This window comes from Chiroxiphia lanceolata, chromosome 18 (assembly GCF_009829145.1).
Source record: "Chiroxiphia lanceolata isolate bChiLan1 chromosome 18, bChiLan1.pri, whole genome shotgun sequence".
NCBI classification, from domain to species: Eukaryota; Metazoa; Chordata; class Aves; order Passeriformes; family Pipridae; genus Chiroxiphia; species Chiroxiphia lanceolata.
In genome coordinates, this window is record NC_045654.1 from 11,551,253 (window position 1) to 11,571,202 (window position 19,950).

Consider the following 19,950-nt stretch of genomic DNA (forward strand, 5'->3'; position numbering starts at 1 on the left):
CTTAGGTCTTTATACGGCTGCAGTTCGTGTAATATCTGATCACCTCAAAATATAACGTTTGTTAACACAAATACTGGTATCAAAGCTGTATCTACCTGTTACAGACAGTGAACTGAAAGGCACTGGGATCATTCCCAGCTGGTGAGGCACCAATGTGCTGGAGGAAGGCTCAGCTGAGCCTCACCCCGGGCTGGAGGGCAAATCACCCCCAGCCAGCTGAGCTGGGAGCCGCAGTTTTTGGATACATTGCCAAGAACATCTTCCATGGGCACCAAGCAGTGGTTCCCACAGGTGCTTTGGGAGCCCAGCAGGAGCAGTGTCACTGTCTTTCAGGAACAAGTTGGAGCTGACTGATGATATCTGGCCGGTTCCAGAAGATTCCTGAAGCTGTGAGACTTGTTGTCTCTCGTGGGGCGAGCTGATGTCTTGGCTGGGCTCCTATATCCTCCTGGATTCCTGTGGGGAATGAGGAACCAGCTCTTTTTGTATGAGGGTAAGACTGATACCTTGCCTCTGTGCTGGCTCTTTCATCTTCATAATTTTGGTGGGAGCAAACCCTTGAATTACCAGTCTAAAACACAGGAGTAAAGCTAAGGCAGAGCAAGAGAAGGGATATGGCTTTGGAAGGGGAGGTTGAATGGTGGGAACTTGGAAGAGGTTGGAGCTCGGGATATTGAAGATATGTGAATGCCTGGTGACTTACTGAGTTCTCATGTTTTACAAAACAGAGCATGTCACTGGGTGACTAAAATTTTTTTTTCTTATTTTATAATCATTCATAAAATTGTGCCTATGAGAGGTTTGTGAGCAATCAAAATTTCATGTCATGGGTATTGTGGGCAATAAAGATAACATAGTTCTGTCTGTGACAATATGATTGCAATTACTGCACTACATCCCCAGTTTAGCACTTCGTGGAGTAATTACTGCACCTCAGCTTTAGATGTTACAGTACAACTTTTTTTATCAATCATTTATTCTGCTAGTGTATGGTTACTCTGTAATCAAGAGAATCTGCATTACAGTCACACCTTTTTGCTAGAGAAGTTTGATTCATCTGCCAAAATCTAACATTTTCCATAGATTTTCTAAGAAATCTCCCTCAGGAATTAAAGGCTATGCTCTGCCCAGCTCCTAAAAATCAGATAACTATAAAAAGAGATTTGAGGCAGCTGATACCATGAGCACAGTAAATCATTGTTGTGAAGAAAAGAATAAATTATAAGACAACTTTCCAATTTTTATTCTAGCTCTTGTTTCCCAAATAGGAATCTTTAAAACATGTTGAAAGGGAGGTGACCACACAGTTTATTTTATTGCAGTGCCTGTAAAAATGCTGTGTGTTATTTGAGGTTTTCCTAAAAAACTGAGTTCTTTTTGTTCAAATCCTGGCACAGTCAGTGATTGGTCACTGAGCTTTGGAAGTGCCTGTGCCAGCCAGAAACAGGGCTGATGCCATTACTGGAAAACCATCTTTTCCTGTCAGTTAGGAATTTTGTCAGTGAGAAAAAAGAAGGGAAATGGGCCCATGTTTCTATTTTTCCTTTTAACTGCTCCACCTCTTAATTAGGCCACACACCCCCAGTGAGCATGGTATGGACAAGAAAGACTGGCCTCAGTGAGCTCAATAACTGCAAAAACCAGTATGTCTGTCATGCTTTGGCTTCAGCAGATGAATAACATTCATGGACACAGGAAGTGTTGAACACCTCGAGAAAGCTCAAATCAAATTTAGGAGGGATTAATAAGTCAAAGGGCCTTATCTCCAGGGATTTACCAGTTATTACTGTGGTTGGAATTGCACAAGGGTAGGAGGAGAACGGTGCCCCTTTCCACCCATCAGCCTCCACCCATGGCAGCCTGGTGCTAAAGGAATGTCAGGCATGAGGGATAATTAATAACTTGTAATAACTGTGCAGGATGTGTCACCCTTGCCTGCAGCTTCACCACCATCCCAATTCACACCCTGCCCCTTTCTTTTTGCTCCACCCAAGCTTTGGTTTCCTTCACCCACTCATGACTTTTGTGCTGTCTTTCCAGCCTCCCACTTCATGTTGCCTTTCCTCTGGAATAATAACTGACTGGTCTGTTCATCCTTGCAGTGCTGGATACATCATGGCTCAATTCATGGAGTTACCAAACACCAATTAAATCAGGTTCAGCTGTAATCAATATTCTGCTCTATCAACAATGACCATGCACAGGTGGGATAAAAGGCAGGCCACAAGTACACCCTACAAGATGAGCAAACCCAAAAGAAATGGGCATGTTTTTAATGAGGGAACGTGGGTCCAGCTGCTCTGTCTCCTGTGCTGAGTTCATGCTGATGTTGTTACAGAGGACAGGAGGGATGTGACTGGTTTGTGACATCAGATGTGACTTGAAGCCACTGAAATCAATTCCCGTGGCACCACCATTTGCTCAGTGACACCCCACTCCTCTGCCTGACTAACAAATGAACAGCTTAAAAACCCCAGAGTGCCACAGAAGACACAAGGCTGGATTTTTAGGAACTCAGCTGCCGAAGGGGCCTCTGGTGAGGCTTTAAGAGAGCACTTCCACCTTCAGGTGAACCACGTTACTGATCAGAAACCAGTGAAGGGTTGTACTTGGGACACCCAGTTTTTGAGATGATGTGCATCAGCTGGAGTAAATCAAGACCCATCAGCTCTTGGCAAAGCTTCACTCAGTAGGGGGCCACACAGAATATTTTTACATTTTCAAGCTGCCAGGACAGATTCCCTTCTTTCTGAGAGCAGTGTCACTGGGAAGTAATCCCATCAGCTTCAACGAGGCTAATGGATGTCCTCTGATAGCTGAGAGTGGCCCTGCAAAGCATTCTCACAAACTATGTGGGTGCCTTTCCCTGGAACTGCTTTTCCCAGGGAGATGCTGTTATAAGCTGGAAGTGTTTTCCATCGTGAGGCTCCGAAGCTGAAGAAGAGGTAAAATGAAACGAGCTCAGTGAGTGAACAGCAGAGATCACAGATCAGGAGGGAAGCTCGAGGTAGGTGTTTCACCTGGTGTTTTAAGTCATGAGTGTTTGATTCACAGCTATCCCCGATGGGTTTGAAAAGCTGCTTGAGCTCTGCTTCGTTTCATGTTTATTTTTTACAAACACCACGGTGTGTGGATTCTCACGAGGTAACTGTACCAGACAAAAGGATGCTTTCCATTTTGATGTGTATTTGGAGTACTTTTTTTTTTCCTCAGGGGTAATCAAAACTCACTGAAAAACATACTATTTGGTTATTATTACTTTTAAATTTGGGCTGTACTGACTATTTTAAACCCATGAGTATTAATTTTTTTTTTGTCTTGCTGATTTGGGTGGGTTTTTTAGCTCTTACAAAAGACATTCCCTTCCTATCCAAACTAGAATCTCATCACATTTCTCTGCAGTTTGCCTAAAAGCTCTGGTCCTTTCTTTTTTCTGAAAAGAGAATGGAGTGCAAATATTGTTGTCCTCAGGGTGTACAATGTGAACTGGATTTTTTACTTTTTTTATCTGTCTAGTTCATCACAACTGAGCCCTCTGGAAAGCCCAAAATTTCTTTTTGCATCTTTCTAAACCCTCTTTTCTATCGTTTTCTGAAGCACTGGAGGTTGGCCACAGCTTGAGGGTGGATTTGGCAAGTGGTATTAAACTCTCACACATGCCTGGCTGATGAGTCTTGCTCCCACACCCAGACTTAGGCTGATTGCCTGATTTGGGGTCAGGAAAGAAGGAATTTTCTCTCTGGTTGGACTGGCAGAGATCATTGGGGCTTTTAATTTTTTTCCCTCCTCTATGTGCAACACACTCTTGCTGGAGTCATTTAACAAACATATTTGTTCTCAGCAGAGGAGCAGAGCATTGTAACACACTTCACCTTTTCTATCCCCTTTCTAATGGCAATTATTGTGTCCCTTGGGCTTTTACTTGAGGCCTAAACTTCTCTGTGTGAGGGTGGGAAGTGTCTGTGAAATGTAGGGAGTAGCAATTTTGTGGACTTTTCTGGAGCAGCATCTATTGCAAGGTTGTCTCTGCTCCTGAACTCGATGATTCCAACGCTTTTCTAGTAATTTTCTCCTGTGGGAAAGAACTGTTGGAAACAAATGCTGGAATGAGACTAAACAATTGATCTGATTCTCTTTGGATTAAAAAGAGGCATTTTGCAGCTATGTTGGTTTTAAACTCGATGCAGAATTTAACAGAGCAGGGTGCAGGTTCTGAAAAACCTTCAGAAGCTCATCCTTTCTGCTGCCTGGAAACGTGGCAATATCTGTTCCTGCAGTCATTCCCACGTGGCAATGACTAATTCTGTGACACAACAGACTCAACAGGTGACTCAGCTACATCAGGACCCAGGAACCTCTGGGCCCTCAGTCCTTTGATCTCCCGGGTGGATCGCAGTGAAAGTCGGGGACACCGCCAGCAAGGCTGTCCTACCACAGAAATGCAAGTTCAACTACAAGATTGCCCAATTCCATATGCAGGCAGGTAATTTAGTTGGTAACTGCCCCAATTACAAATTCAGATTCGAGCTTCTGTAGGTGCAGGAAGAAGGTTTATATTTCTTTTCTTTGAAAATACTGAACTCTGGGTACAACCCCCACAGACACCCCAAGAGCTGCCGAGACCTTGGCACGTGTTCTGTCTTCTGTGAGAGGTTGTTTTTTTTCCTGCTTCTGCAATTTTATAGAACATTTCCCACACTTAATTATGTGCTTCAAAGTGAGTTTTCTGGATCTCCAGGAATGAACATTGACCTCGTTCTAGGGAATATAACTTGGGTTTTTCTATTCCCTTTCTCTAGGACATAAATTCCTTTTGGGCTTTGATGGATTAAGAGAGCGATGTCTCTTCTTTTCATCATTCTTAATAATGAATAATAAAAAATTCTCAACATCCTCTGTGTTCTGAGGAGCTGAGCACTTCACCCAAGTATTTGTTAAACAAGATTTTTCTAGCAGTTAATTTTGTGTTGGTTTTATCCACATTAACTGAGAAATCACAGATGAAATAATAATGTGGCATTATGGAGTCTACAAAAATAATACTGGTTTTCAACTATATTAAGAAAAAAAAGACACAGGTGCAGAGGTGACCAAAGCATATTCAACTGATGCAAACTTAATTGATTTTGTAGGAGATTTCCCAATATTCATCACCTGAACATTTCACTCCAAAATATTTAAATGAAATTTTCATGTGGTTTACTTTGAAAGCAGACACTTACAAATTCCATAGAATCTTCTGGTTTGTTTTTTTTTTTTCCCCTTGGCTTATTGATTTCCATAGTAAATGCCCCAGTGGCACAGTTAAACAATGCTTTTTTAACTTTTAATGCCAGTCCTCCCCATGCAGCTTGGACTGGGAGAAGTAAGCAGGATTCTCTCCATGTCATGCATCATCACTGTAATTAAAGCCTCACATGCAAGGTTATACTTTCAGTAATAGCCCTGTGTTACATCGATCTCATCAGCACTTGAAAGGTTCTTTTGCAATTAATGATTTTGCACAAGTGTAAACAATTGTTCTGTGATGGAGAGAAAGATGGCAACTGGCATTGCTAAGGCTGAGTGGCCAAACCAGAAATGATCACCATGATCCCCCAACCGATTCCATTTTCTTTTTCTTTTAAAAACTGATGTATTGCTTTGGGGTTTTTTTAAACAGAATGCTAATTTTTGGCCTTGTTTTTCTTTTTAGCTTTTACAAAGGAAACTCCCCTCCTATCCAAGTAGAAATCTCCACAGTGATTTCTGATGATAGATTGCCTGGAAACTTTTTTCTTCTTTTTTTTTTTCTTCATCCTAACCAACCTTTGGGTAAACAACCTGAACTCTATTTTTACCTTTTTTTTTTTTTCTCTGTAGATCACCACATCCAAGCTGTAGGTAAAGGCTTAAATCTTCTGCTTGCAAAGCACATGTGACCCCCTTTTTTTCTCCCCTATATACGAGTGAAATGCAGATTTCTCATACTGTATCTTACAAGGTAGAACCTCCTTCTGCCAACACCAAGGAATTCCATCTTATCTCCACTTTACCATCAACACGTTGCTGCAGAGATTATCTTCTCAGTTTCTTGGCTGGATTATGTTGTGGCATGATCTACCTGTGTCTTGCTTTTACAAGGTGCCCCTTCTCCACCACCTCAAATACTCACAAGGCTCTTTGTGGCTTTTGTTGCCCAACCTCTCTCACGCACTGGCTGGGTGTCATATCCACAACTGCTCCCTTTGATGTCACCCCTATCACTTAATTATTATTTTTTCAGTTAAGCCCCTTTGCTTTGTTTGTGTTGCCTCTGTGTACAGGTGGAGCATCTCTGAAACATCTCCTAAGTATTTGCACTGTAATCCCTGTAATACCCTTTAAAATGCCTCCTCTGCTGTGATGTCTATACAAGAGTAGCAGTGGTTAAACACCTGGTGTGATAGGATTGTTTCTTGTTGTGCTGACCAGTATCAGTGGTCAGGTTGTGTGTGTTTTTCCTGCCCATTATCTTCCATAAACTCTCTGGGGAAAGAACCCCTGAGTTTTTTGTACGTGCTGAGTCACTGCAAAGTGGATTCTGATTCATCATCAAGGCTCTTGACCATAACTGCAATGAAAATAATACGTTATTATAATGATTTAGGGTAATTGTGTGACAAGTGGCATTGTGTTTTCTAAGCTGGGCAATCAAATCTTCTGGTTCAGGATATCAGCTGATTGCCACTTTGGTTGTGAAAGAATTATTGTATCACTTGTAACCAGCCTTTACAAAACCAGTCAGGTGCATCCTTTTCTTTTTGCCTCCCTCTAAAGCATTCAGTGTGTTTCTGAGTCATATTCACACTCCATCACACTAAATGTTTTTTCAGAATTGACAGCCTGTAATAGCTCTTCCCCCTCTATTGCCCCAACCTGGGCCCCATTTATGTCTATGACAGTTTTAAAAATGCTTTGAAAATCCCACCCTTTTCCACCTGACTTTAATCCTGTTCATCTGTATGGTGACAAACCCTTAGATAGGATTCAAATATAAACTATGAAAATTTGTAAGAAACGCTCACAGCTGCATGAGTCCTAAGGTTTTGTTCCCTCTTGATTAAATATTTGGGGGTTTTACTTAACATTCATTAATGCCAAAAAAGCCTTTGATCTTTCTTCCACTAGGGCGTGGAATCTGCCTTTTGTTAGCCAGCACCAAGGCTAAACAGGTACTGAATTACTTTTGATTACACAGCTAAACCTCTTGAACAGAAGAAAGATATTTTGTTTACTTACCTATATCTGTAATAACAGTCAGGTGCATTTTGTTTATCAAGGTATAAACTTTTTTTCAAAGAATGGTCAATCCAGCCTCAAAGGTGGCAGGCCAGGAAGTCTGAATAAAGAGCTCCATAGGCAAGGGAGAGCCACTGATTTACTATGAGCATAAAACAGCTCAAGAAAACAATTCCTGGGAAGTTTTTCCTGCCTTTGTGGAGCCACAGATGTGAGCAGGAAGGTTCTGAGTCAAGCTCTGTTAAAACAAGCTCTTTCTCAAGTGCCACAGATAAGAAATGCCTCTTTTTACTGCCTGGTTTAATAAGAGAAGGGTAAAAATAGAGGAAAAGAGCAGAAAAATATAGAAATGGGACAGGGGAAAAAAAGGAGAAGGAGGAGGGGAGCAAGAAACCAAACCCAGGAGCTGATCTGGTTACCTTTACAGTTTTGCTCTTCAGCATGAATTTGGCACAGCAGACAGGGCTGCTCTCTGGGAGATGGTGGCTGCAGCACAAGGTTTTACCTTAAAAACACGAGCTTTAAGCTTTTAAAGCACAAGGTTTTAAGATTTTACAGGTAGTGAAGTGCTACAGTGCTGTGTGTTGCAATGCAGATGCCCCTTTGCTTAGACCTTCCTTTCTACACTAAGGACTTAGTCTGTCTCTGGCCCAATTCCTGCATTTAAAATTGGGCTGACAGTTCATCTTCACTGGAGGGAGACGGGGGAATCACATCCCTAAAAGGATGCGAGGATGCTCCTGTGATGGTAATGGAGACCATGTAAATACAGAGGAGAAACAGAACAGATATTATATGGGAAGAAGTTAGCCATTCTAACTGTAAGCCTTAAAGGGTTGGCAAAACTGTACATGAGGCTTCAGACCCATTTTTAACTTGTTAGGAAATAAATCTTAGATGTTCACAGTGCTAATCTGTTCCCTCCTTATACTTCTGCTCGCCCTATCAGCTCATTTCCACTGAACTTAAAAGAGGGGTGAAGATCTGAAGAACTTATATTCTGACATGTCTGAGGAGTTCAGCAGCCAGGGAGGGAAGGCAGGGCAGGCTCTGCTCTCACACGCTCAGCCTGGTAGCACAGGCATAGCTCACGGCCTGGCAGCACATACCTGTTGGTAACCAGTGCCAATTCAAGCCTGTCAAAGCTTTTCCTATTCCTTGCTCATCCAGGAGGGCAAGCCAAAGTAGCTGGGGAAAGTGGGAGAAAGCTGTTGGGAGGAATCATAAAGCTAATGAGAGAAAATAAGGTGTATTATGGAAAAGGATTTAAGGTGTGGCTTGGTTTGGTAGTGGGAGGTACTGCAAGGGTTGGAGTTGGTTTTACCTCGAGGTGTTGATGCTGGTGATGAGGGAGGCAATATGGAGACAGGGACAGGGCTTGGTTTTTGCTCATTCTGGGAAAAAAGGGGAAAACACAAGGCAGAAAACTGGAAGTTTCAAGGTTTTGGTTCTGGGTTTTTTTCCCTGAGAATATTAGTACCAGAAAAAAATATCAAGAAAGATAACCAAAAAACCTGTGAGAGACAAATACTGTAGATCTCTACAGTGATTTGATAATTCATCTGTACTTTTCAGCATTCAGCAATTTCCGAGCTCTTATTAACTCTGAATTCAGCATAGTTACCAAAGAGCAGCTGTTGCAATGTAAACACACCTGCTCCTGTGTTAGCCCCTCCATAGTATAAATTAAAAAATTAGAAGGAATCCCACAAAAATGGGAACGTGGCCATCTCTTACTGAGAGCTACACATGAACTTCAAAATCTAATTAAAACAATTTAAATACGAACCTGATGAACACAAGTGATTTCACTTCATTTTTTTCCCCTTTAGTTAAAACGAGGTTATTAATGCAAAAGTATTTCATTAGTTCATCCTTTGAGTTAAAATCAGAAGAAGTTAGCAAATCCTTATTGTAGTTTAAGCTGTGAACTCTAGCTTTGCTTTTTGGGATATCTCTCTTCTTGTGCAATTCTGCTGGAGACGGGGTAGTTCCAGCTGTTTACAGGCAAAATATGTTTCTGTTTGTGGAAGAAATTGTATTATTAACCACCACTGTCTCTGCTCAGCTGTGCATCTGGAGAGACAAGTGCAAGCAAGTACAGTGAGACACCACTGCAGGCAAATGTATTTGAGCCCTACCTCCTCCTGCTGCCCAGGAAGAGAAGCTGCACATCTGGGCTATGCCTGGGAGGAGGGGGATTAAGTTTCTGGAGTGTTTGGAGAGAAGTGGAAATCGGATGGAGTCAGACAGTGAATGGCAGAGGCTCAAAGTGGCTGTTCTTATGGGTGGTTTAACAGGCTTCTGATCCTTATTGGCAAACATCACTTTAAATTGCTTTGATTAATCTGTTTCCTAAATCATTCTAATAATAGTCAGCAAGGTACACGTTATGGTAGGTGTGATATATCTGCCAAAAAGTCCTTGCTGTCATGCACAAGCCTGTATTTCACACATGCAGCCTGGGTGAAAGAATAAGTGAACGGACCATTCTGAGAGCAGAGGTTCAAAAGGTTTTCTCCATATAACACTGCAAAGTACTTGGAAAGTAATTAATGACTTACCCACTCTGGCACAGACAGTCTGAGTCCCCAGGGGGATTAATCTGAGGTTTTCTGATCACACCCTGAAATGGGGACAGATCTATTCTCTCCTTGCAAATATTCTGAAAGTGCTGAGTGCCTGTCCTGTCCACCCCATTTCAGACATGAATCAGATGTTTTTCAGATATATGAGCCCTAAGGATTAAATGTTCCTTTGTCCAAAATAATTTAGCACAGAGAAGTGATGCCAATGGAGACAAATGTCTCTTTCCAACCCTCCCTGCATTGCTTGTCAGCATTTTCACATTGGTCCCCTGCAACACTCAACAGTTACGATGCCAGGAATGATTAATATTTGTGTTTATTTATTCTTGCATTGTTTGTGCTACATAGAGGCTCCGACAGAATAAATGAAATCAGCCTGTAAGGGATGATTAGCCCATACAATTAAAGCCACTCAAGAAGCTGAGATCATCCATTCTGACACAGTCACTCAGGCTCACACACACACACACTCAAACAGAGAAAAGGGTCTTTAGCTTACCAGGGAACAAAGCTCAGTGTCACATCCAGCAGGCCCCACTGAGAATCCAAAAAGAGGATGCTATCTAAATTTCTGAGACTTTCAAACTAGTTTGTTGGATGCTATGGATGCAAAAAGCCCTTTGATGATACAGTCACTCGACTGAGGGGAACCACAGCTCTTTAGTTACTTGAAAGTTCTTCGGACAAGGCTTCCTTTTTTTTGCCTCCACATTCTGTTAGCCTGTGGTTCTGTATTCTGTTAGATTGCAGAAATTCTCATTCCTGCTTATTCTTGGCCCCTTTATTATTTTCTTCTGAATCACTGCTTTATTTTGGTTGTGTCCCGAAGCAGAACCGTGACATTTTCTGGTTTAAAAATAGAAACCGAGGAAAAAGTAGATGCAAGGTTTGTTTTTCGTTGGTTTTGCTTTCAAAGTTGATACAAGGTCTGGTATAGAGCACAACCATCCAAACACTGAATCAGCAAAAGGGAACAGATGGTAATTTATGACAAACACTCAGAAATTAGTGGCTTTTTGGAAGGGAAACCAGGAATCTCTTCTGCTGGATTTGTGGCCGGGGGAACAGAAAAACAGACTCATGCATGGCCTCACGCTGCCATGTTTGGGAATTGTCCTCTTTAGGCTGCTTTGGAACACTTGAATTTTCAGGTAACAATTTTAAGAGTTTTTTCAATGGATCATTACCATTGTTACCTTCTGCCACGGTGAGTAGCTGTGAACAATACACCAATAACTCAGGAGCAAAAATATCAAGGGTATAAAAAGGTTGAGGACAGGGGTTATAGAAGTGCAAGTAAGGAAGTAGGTGACCTCTGAAAAAATAAAGGGGAGTAGGGTCATTATGGATCAGAAATAAAGTGAATAAACAGAGAGCTTCCATTCACATTCTAGATGCATTTACCTTCCCCTCTCTCTATCCATTACAGAGGTGTGGATATAGGTATTTTGGCTCTCCTGCTAAACTTCACATTGTGGAAGTACCTCTGAGTTTCAGTTCTGTCTCAAGACGTCTGTGTGCTAACATTGACCAAACAGACTGTCCTTGCCCTAAATATTTTTTTTTCTGACTAGTACAATGTGATATTAGCAGGGCTTTGCAGCTGCAAGAATCAGCTGTAAAAGGATGTTAAATCTAGGCCACTGCAAAAGAATCTAGTGAAATAAGGGAAGGGATGGAAAAGGAAGGAAAGAAAAGTGAAACAGTGAAGATTAGCACTAGGAAAATATGTCACACTTTTCAGGGTTTTTTTTCCTTGCACTCCATTCAGAAAAGGGCACAGGTGAAGATGAAAGGGAAAAATCACATCACAAAAAATGGCAACATGACAACATGAAAAGACCCAGCCAAATGGTTTGTGAAACAATCACTGTGGCAATACTGGGAGACATCAGCACTCCAGACATAAATGTTCACTGAGATTAGGGTATGATTAAAGGCAGAATTTGTCCTACCTGACAGAGGGAATAAAGGAAGTGTTCCAAAACCTGCTGTCCTACACTCCGATGGAAGGACGAAACAAAATTTGGCACCAACAGTCTCTGATGTTTGAAAACTACTCAAAGTGTGATGATATGAACAAATGTTAATGCTAAACAGTTTGACTGAGGGGTGTGATATATCTCATTATGAAATGGTAGATAATGACTTAATCCAAGCACTCTTTGCAATCAGTTATGGATCTGTTACTTGGACTTGAGCACTGAGAGGTTTCATGGAAAAGCCCAAGTGCAGATTTCAGAGAGGTGTAAGAGTTTTGCTTGCACAGCTCAGCCAGGTAGAGCAATGTATTAGCTGCAGTAATTTTGTCTAGGCTAGAACACATTCAAGGAGATAGTGTAATATACCATGGTAATGATATAATTTGTCTAAGGGATTAGAAAGATAATTAGGACAAGGTTGAAACCCTCACTGCCAGGTGGCATGCCTGCCCAGGACCCAGCCCTGCACAGTCAGGACGGTGTGACACAGGTCTCCAGATGTTGGATCACTGCCTGGTACAGCCACACCACAGTACTGGTGCCACCACAGGGCCTGGACTGGAGTGTCCCCTGTCCCTGATGGGAGCTGCCGAATTCCCGCACTGCAGAAGAGGCAATCATCCAGATCAGTCATTGCACGTGGCTGGGAAATAAAAATATTCATTACTTTTCTAGCTCAGATCCAGCTCCTGTCTGCTGGGAAAACTCAGTGCAGCTTAATTAAGTGAGTGGGGTGGTATCAGTAAGGACTGAAGGTTTGATAACTTAGTTGAAACAGAACACTTTTATCCACCAGATTTTTCACCACTGCAGCAGTGTGACGTGGAGTTTTCAGGTGACCTAAAGAAGAGCTGATTGGTTTAAGAGCATATCCTTGTTTTCCCTTCAGCTGTCCTGAAGGCTCCAACAGTATGAGATCATATCTCTTCCCACAGACCAGGTCTCTCCACACCAAGGGCCCTGCAGAGCTCTGTTGCACCGAGGGTGAGCAGATGCTGCTGTAAGTTATTAACTGTGACTTTCAATTCAGCCTGACAAGAAGGAGTTAATGGAGGAGCCCCATTACAATGGTAGACAGGAAAATAAAAGCCACACTGAATCTACTTTTCTTGTCTCCCTTGTTTTCAAAGACAGTGCTACTGGCATAACACAGAATGCCCTGTTCATTCATTTGCTGATAATGCTGCTCCCTTTGGGGGTGAGACACAGCTACTTCGTGGGTATAGAGTAACTTATTCAACCACAAAGAGAAACCTCTTCCTTCCTTTAAACTGTTCTCAGACTACCAAAGCAGCTACTGATGATGACCTACATATTGCTGGCTACTTTTCTCACTAGTAGCAATCGAAAGCCGGAGATAACAATCTTGTTTTTTCAAGTGCTTAAGATCTTACTGCTTTTATTCTTGTTTCTGTTACATTTGCCAACTAAAACTAAGGGTTATATTGTACCGTGTGAGTCTACACCAGAGAATTTTAGAAAATGCTTAACCTGGGGTATGATCTCTATATTTATAGTTATAAGTAGAGATTAACAGGTTTAATAAGCCAGACAGAGAGCATCAGACAAAGCTGGTCTCCAGTTTCATCAATGGAAATGTAGAAATCTTGCATTCAGAGCAAGAAGTTCACTACAAAATGGAATAACTAAGAGTAGGCTTTTGTCTACTAGTTAAGCTTGAATGAAATTGTAGGGTTTTTCTTCTGCTACCATGGGGTTTTGCGTGTTAAAGTGAGAGTTTAGTCAACATTTCTACAGATACTTAGATTTTACTATAATTGCAGTATGACAAATGGCACAGCAATATAATGCAGGAACGAGTATGTCTTGTTGTGGAAGTTTTCTTCATACCTCTTCCTCCAAGTGTTTCTTTTGAAAGACCATTTCTTTGATGGCTTCTACTTCCACAAAACTGCTAGTAAAGGGTTGGGAATGCACAGTTGGGCACTAAACAGGATCAGACACAACATGTTTCCACATCTTCATGCTCTCTGTCCTGTATGTTGTAAGAACAGTTGCTGATCCCAAATCTTCCTCCGTTGCTACAACACTGGAGCACTTTGACACCAGCTTTTCTTCCCTGATATTTAACAGATCAAGCAAAACCCTTGGAAGATCTCCATCCTCTTTGACATTTCCCTGATAATGTCTTGTACTTTTAGCTGACATCCATAAATAGTGTATTTATGTCTTTGAACCTTTCTGAAGAAGTTACACCCATGCACATCTGCTGAGCCATTGAGTCAGCATCATGCATAGTGTTACAAGTACCACCTACACCAGTTGCTGCAGGTGGTTCTTAAATTTCAAAGACTGTCTGACAGGACTTCTTAACAACTGCCCTTCAGTTTTCCAGTTAAAACTCGTTTTCTTCTCGCAGTTAATTTTGAGGTTCAACCCAGTGGAGTTTTTTTACTGGGATGATGTGCATTGAAAAGCCTGAAAAGGTGTGAATTCTTTTGAAAGCAGCAACACCCCTCATCCCCTTTAGCAGTAAGTACATATAGATCCAAAGCCATGTGCTTTTAAAACTCCCTTTAGTCCCGTTTTTTTCCTTCCGAGTTGCCCTTGATTTTGCCTCTTTGCTGCCGGTTCCTCCCCTCTCCCTTTAGCAGCGTCCCTGATTTATATGTCAGTGCTGAGTGCATCTGATCAAAACATGGCAAAGTTGCTGGTTCAGCACTCGCAGCAGGGGATGGGAGAAATGGGCTATGTCTAATCCTACTTTGTAATTGCTGTCACAACGCTGTGGCGCTGCCAGTTGGCAAGAGGAGCAACAGCGGAATTTGGAGGAGATAATGACAGGTGCTCACAGCACATCTAGGGCAGCACGTGCTGGAAAACAAGGGGTTTGGGGTGTTTTTTTTTTAACCAGCCTGCTTAGACTTTAAAATAAAAAGCACATTGGTTTCAGAAACAACAACCTACATTAAAGAGTGTGCGAGGTGCTGCAGGAAAACCGAGCAGGCTCCAGAGCAACGTCTGGCTATGTGATTGTACTAAATTATATCTATATTCAGCTCTGCTTAGAATGAAGTAGCTCTAAGAAGCTCAGCTAGGTAGGGTGGTGGTTTTTTTTTTTTTTTAACTTCAGCCCAAGAAAATTTTGTGGGAGGAGTCACTTTGGAAAGGTGGGAAAGCCTTTACCCTCAGGTTGCCTCAGTAAGAAGCTCCTGCTGTGATACTTGAAAGCCCAATAGACATGTCTGAATTTATAATACACTCTTGAAGTATTCATTCATAATCCTGTAGGGATTTTCAAAGCCACAAAGAGGATGTATTTCTTTTAACTGGCTACAGGGAAAATATTAGTTCCTGCTGTAATAAACAAATAGTCTATTTTGGTGCAAGAGGAGAAATTTGAAGAGTCAGAGCAAAGAAAGGGGAACAGTTCTGACACCCTTGGAAGTGTCTGTGTTTCTAAAATATGTGATACACCATGAACTACTTCTATTTTCTCCTCTTTCTTTACTCCTTGAAACTTCCCTGTTGTAACCTGGTGCTCCATCAGTGTGAACCAAAATCACTGCATTCATACCAGGTGAACTCTTCATCCAGATGACTGTACAATTAAAAGAAAGGGAATACTAAGATACATTAAAAAGAATGAAACAGAAGGACTATTTTTCCCTTGTATCATTTGCCCACCAATCTCTGGGCATAGCACAAAGGAGGATAAGTGGCATTGCACCTCTGCTTCATGCAGCCACTTGTGTCTGCCTCCACAGCTTGTATGGGCTTGTGCAGACAAACAATTATGGTCAGCAAACACAGGCCTTCAAGAATATGGGCCAGAATGGTGAGGAGTAGAGGCTGGGAACAGCAGGTCCCTTATACAACGGGATTCTGTCGCCCTCAGGTTAAAACTGAGTTTGTGTCGCTAAAAAAATAAATAAAAAATTAGCCATTTCTAATCAGTCATTGAACTCCTAACCCCTCTCTGCAAAATACTCCTGCAGACATTTACCTCTTTTGCAGCAGGTTGGGACAAGCCCTTAATGTACATCATGGAATTTAAGCAGCATGTATCCTTTGTGCCTCATGTGCACATAAGGTGAATTCCACAACTAAGCACAGTCCCTTGCCAGCAGGTGAGGTGGTTGCACACACCTTCACCCCCAACTCACACCATCATTCTGAAAGAAGGGGTCTATCCCATTCTTTTTGTTGTTGTTGTTGTGAGAGATGTGATTTGCTTTTAGAAACAGAGGAGACAAATTTCAATTTGTTCTTATACTTCTCTTAGTTGTCTATTCTAGACCATCTCATATACTTCTTAATCTCTACTTTAGATGAGGCACAATGGCTGCATAAATTTAGCAGCCCAGGATAGGAAATGGGAAAGAACAGTTAATATAAGGGAAGCTACAAAGAAGCTTAAAGCAGGCACAGTGTAACTTCATCCATTTTGACGAAGAGGATCCAAAAAGATCCACTCAGAAGAGAGTGTGTGGCACCCTGTTCCTACTGAAAGTACCAAGGAATTCTCTGATGCCTGGATGTGATCAGGACCAAGTTGAACCTGTTATGTCACCCACCACATTTCCTGTAGCACAAGTTGTTTTTGCTAGAAGTCTGTTAATTCAGTATGGAGTGAATCCAGCTTTGTTAAGCTTGTGAAATCAGAGCCTGAGGTGGAATAGATGCAGATCATACTATGTGCCCACATCAGAGATCCTTCCCAAGATACCTATCTAAGAGAAGATACTGGAGAGAGAATTAACCTACTTGAATAACTAGTGGTTTTAACTGCTCTGAATTACAAAAGGTTTCCCTGAAGAGGGGAACTCAAGTTTCCCTGGATGACCATGCTTTAATTATACATCAGTACAGGGACTACATTCTTACTGTTGTGTTGTAATTTTACATTCTGTCAGGCTTCAGGAATTAACAGGCACTGCTGCCCAGCATGAGGGCTTACAAACAAATATATTGTAGCCTGCCAAAATAAATGTGACATTATAAAAGCCAAGGGAAATGGGTGGACTAAGCTGAGCACTAAAACTCCTTATCAACAGAGGACAAGGTTTGTTAAATTTCCAGTAAATAAGAAAGCCCCAGAAACCAGGTGAACGGCTGAACTGCAAGGTAAGCACTCGGAATTCTCCACGGCAAATTCCCTTCGCCATCTGAACCCCCATGGCCCAATCTCCTCTTCCCTTATTTAGAAGCTGAGTAACAGCAGGGTCTTATCTTGGGAAGTCACTCTCAGCTCAGCTGGGGAACAGTGTACTGGAAGCAGCATTTTCCTCTATAAACACATTAATTGGAGCCCATTTCCCCCCTCTACATGTGCATAACTTGCACTATTAATGGGAGCTCTGCAGGCTTGTCAGCCTGCTGGAAACATCCTTTCTTGGGGTCACTGCAAGCTCAGCTGTCTTTCATTACCTCCACATTCGTCACCTTTTTTTTTTTTTTCCTCCTTGAAAATAATTTTCTTACTTCTCCCATATTACTACAGGGATTGAAATGAAACCTGGTGTGTGAGGTCTGGATTCAAAATGTCACGTAAATTCAAAATGTTGTAAATGGCTGTTACAAAAGGCAGAACAGGGCACTTGGCTGTTGAGAGAGTCGTGTTTGCAGCACTGAACTTTAGGAATGAGAGTGGTCAATGAGGAAAATAAGATTTCTGTTAGAAGACATTAGAGGTCAGGACATATTTCTTGTACTGCAGAAATCAGTCCATTTGTATCGACTTTCTAAACTAATGTACTGTTTAGTACATCATTCTGGATTTTACAGTATATTTGGACTACTAGCAGGTTGAAAGGGTTCACAAAAATACAGATACAGGAAATCTACAGCAAAATATGCTGGCAATTATTCTGCTGCAGATTTTGCTTCCAAATCCCACTGAAAGAGAAGCTGGTTATTATGTAGAGTCCAAGCCAAGACTGCAAATGCCAACCTAGCTTTATTTTAGGAGATTCATAGACATTCTACTGCTGTGAAGTTCATCCTGAGAACAGAACTTGGCCTGTTTCTCTGGTCTTTGTAAACTGGCTCCTTTCCTGATACCCAGACATTTAAACTCTTTCTTAACTGCTGAGATTTGAAAAGTTACCAGTAAACTGTCCTTGTTTGTGAGCAACTTCAATTTTCTTTCATATTTCATGCAATGATTTTCCATCTTGGTGAACTTAAGTCCACACTGAAATCCCTTAATGTGCTATTAAGTCTTCATTAGGGAGTCTTTTTTTCTCTCCCCTTTAAACCACTTTGGATTAAAATAATTACTTTTGTTTAATATGGGATCAGAGGCTCACCTGACCTGTCTCTGCAAGAGATTTGACAACGCCCAGGTCAGTATTTTCCCCCGGTGAGAAAGCTCTTTTTGTGCAGCTCACCCTGGGAAGCTGCTGCAAAGCCTGTGCTTCAGCTAATAACCAGATTAGTTGTCCCATTTGTCACTTCCAACTTCCGTGGTGCTTGAATGGTGCAGGAAATTACTGCCAGCGGAAAAAGGAGCAAAGCAGAAAGGATGGACACTTCAAAAGACAAAGATTCTCTCTGTCACAGCTGCCATGAGCTAATCAGACCTCATTGATAAAGCGGGGAAATATCACTCGGGGATGTTAGAGCCAGATTGCAAAGTTAAGTGAAAGCAAAGTGCAATCCTGACTTCAATTTGAAAGGGAGAAAAAAAAAAACCCAAAAGTCTTTAGATGCATAGATGTGGCAGGCACAGATGTAGATAAAAGCTGCAGATTTGCTTCCAGGAACACAACTTACATGGAATTGAGGGCTTGCATCATAGGCAGGGCAAGAATTGCAACCCATTATTAAAGGTGATCAACATCAGCCCTGATATGATCCCGTGCTGAGAAATCTGAGAATGTTTACTTTGAAACGCTCCAGAGACTTTGGACTTCGGAGAGAGGACTTGAAATGTGGCAGGAGGATGTTCTTTGCATCGTGCAGGGGCTTTTTGCAGTGCCTTTGAAAACTCGGCAGCCAATTACCCAAGACAAAGGCACCGGGGCTACTGCAGTTCACACGCAGGTGGGGCAGAAACTTGCTAGAGTTTGTCATCCAAAACCTCCAAAGATTTAGGAGCAGTGGGAATATCTGAATCTCTCACCAAGTTTGGATTTGATTAAACTGTCCTTTCACCCACTGCATCTCTGAGGCTGACTGGACAAAGAGAATACTGCAAACTGGAGGAGAGAAAAGAACTGAGTGTCAGGAGAAAGCAGAAGTGTCAATGAGAGAGGGAGACATGAAGAGCCTGGATCCTGGACATAAAGATCTTGATAAGACTGGAATTATCAGGATAAGGGGACCAGCACTTGCAGTGAGCGGGACAAAGAATTCATGAAGAATTCAAAGTGGCTTTTAATCATAAGATTGCAGAAAGAGGGAAGATGGTTTCTTGGTTAAGGAAGCTGTCCTGGGAACATGAATTCAGCTGCAGAATATAATGCAAAGGCAAACATTTAAACCATATTTTTCAGAAAAGGTAATTAATTTATGTTGTGCCTGGTCCACATCTAACTGGAGACACTAAAGTCTGATTCGCACAAGTGCAGAGCAATTTACTCTTTAGAATAAAAACTACTCTGAAAAAAATCAGGCCTTCCATGTCTAAAAGCTTAACTTAATTAATACTTCTAGACTTAGTATCTCTGTGCAATTCTGCATCTATTAAAAGGGATAATATTCTCTCCTCTCAAAAACATATTGTAAAAAGAATTCATCCTATGTACTGACTGACAAAGATCACAGAAAAAATAAGATATGCAAGGAAAAATAGGCCTCACCTTGCAACAACTGCTATTAATGGTGCAGTGAGGGCTCTGTCAAAGTCCCTTTTGGTTCCCCAGGGATGATCCTGTTGCAATAGGAGAGCACACACCTGCAGACACACCCCAGTGCAGTGCTGGTGGCAGCATGGCTGGGCTAATCTTCCATCTCCTGAGCACTATTGCTCAAGGCTGGACTCACCATTGCTATAGCAATGGTCCACAATACTGTGTCATCACTTCAGAGAGACTGCAGGACTGGATCCAAATGTGCTGATAATGAGACTGCATTGTTAGTTGAGAAATTAATGACTTAAAGACTTGACAAGTCCTCCTGGGTTTCCTTCTTCGTTCCTCAGCCAGAGAGATTCT

The 19,950-nt window shown here is 41.8% G+C and overlaps 1 long non-coding RNA gene across 1 annotated transcript; it reads left to right on the forward strand.

Annotated features, from left to right (window-relative positions):
• Positions 1-2,434: 2,434 nt before the first annotated feature.
• On the forward strand, positions 2,435-4,450 carry LOC116796021. The gene is made up of 3 exons (XR_004360228.1): positions 2,435-2,568; positions 2,886-3,007; positions 4,318-4,450. It is a non-coding gene; the product is annotated as an uncharacterized LOC116796021 (long non-coding RNA).
• Positions 4,451-19,950: the final 15,500 nt, after the last annotated feature.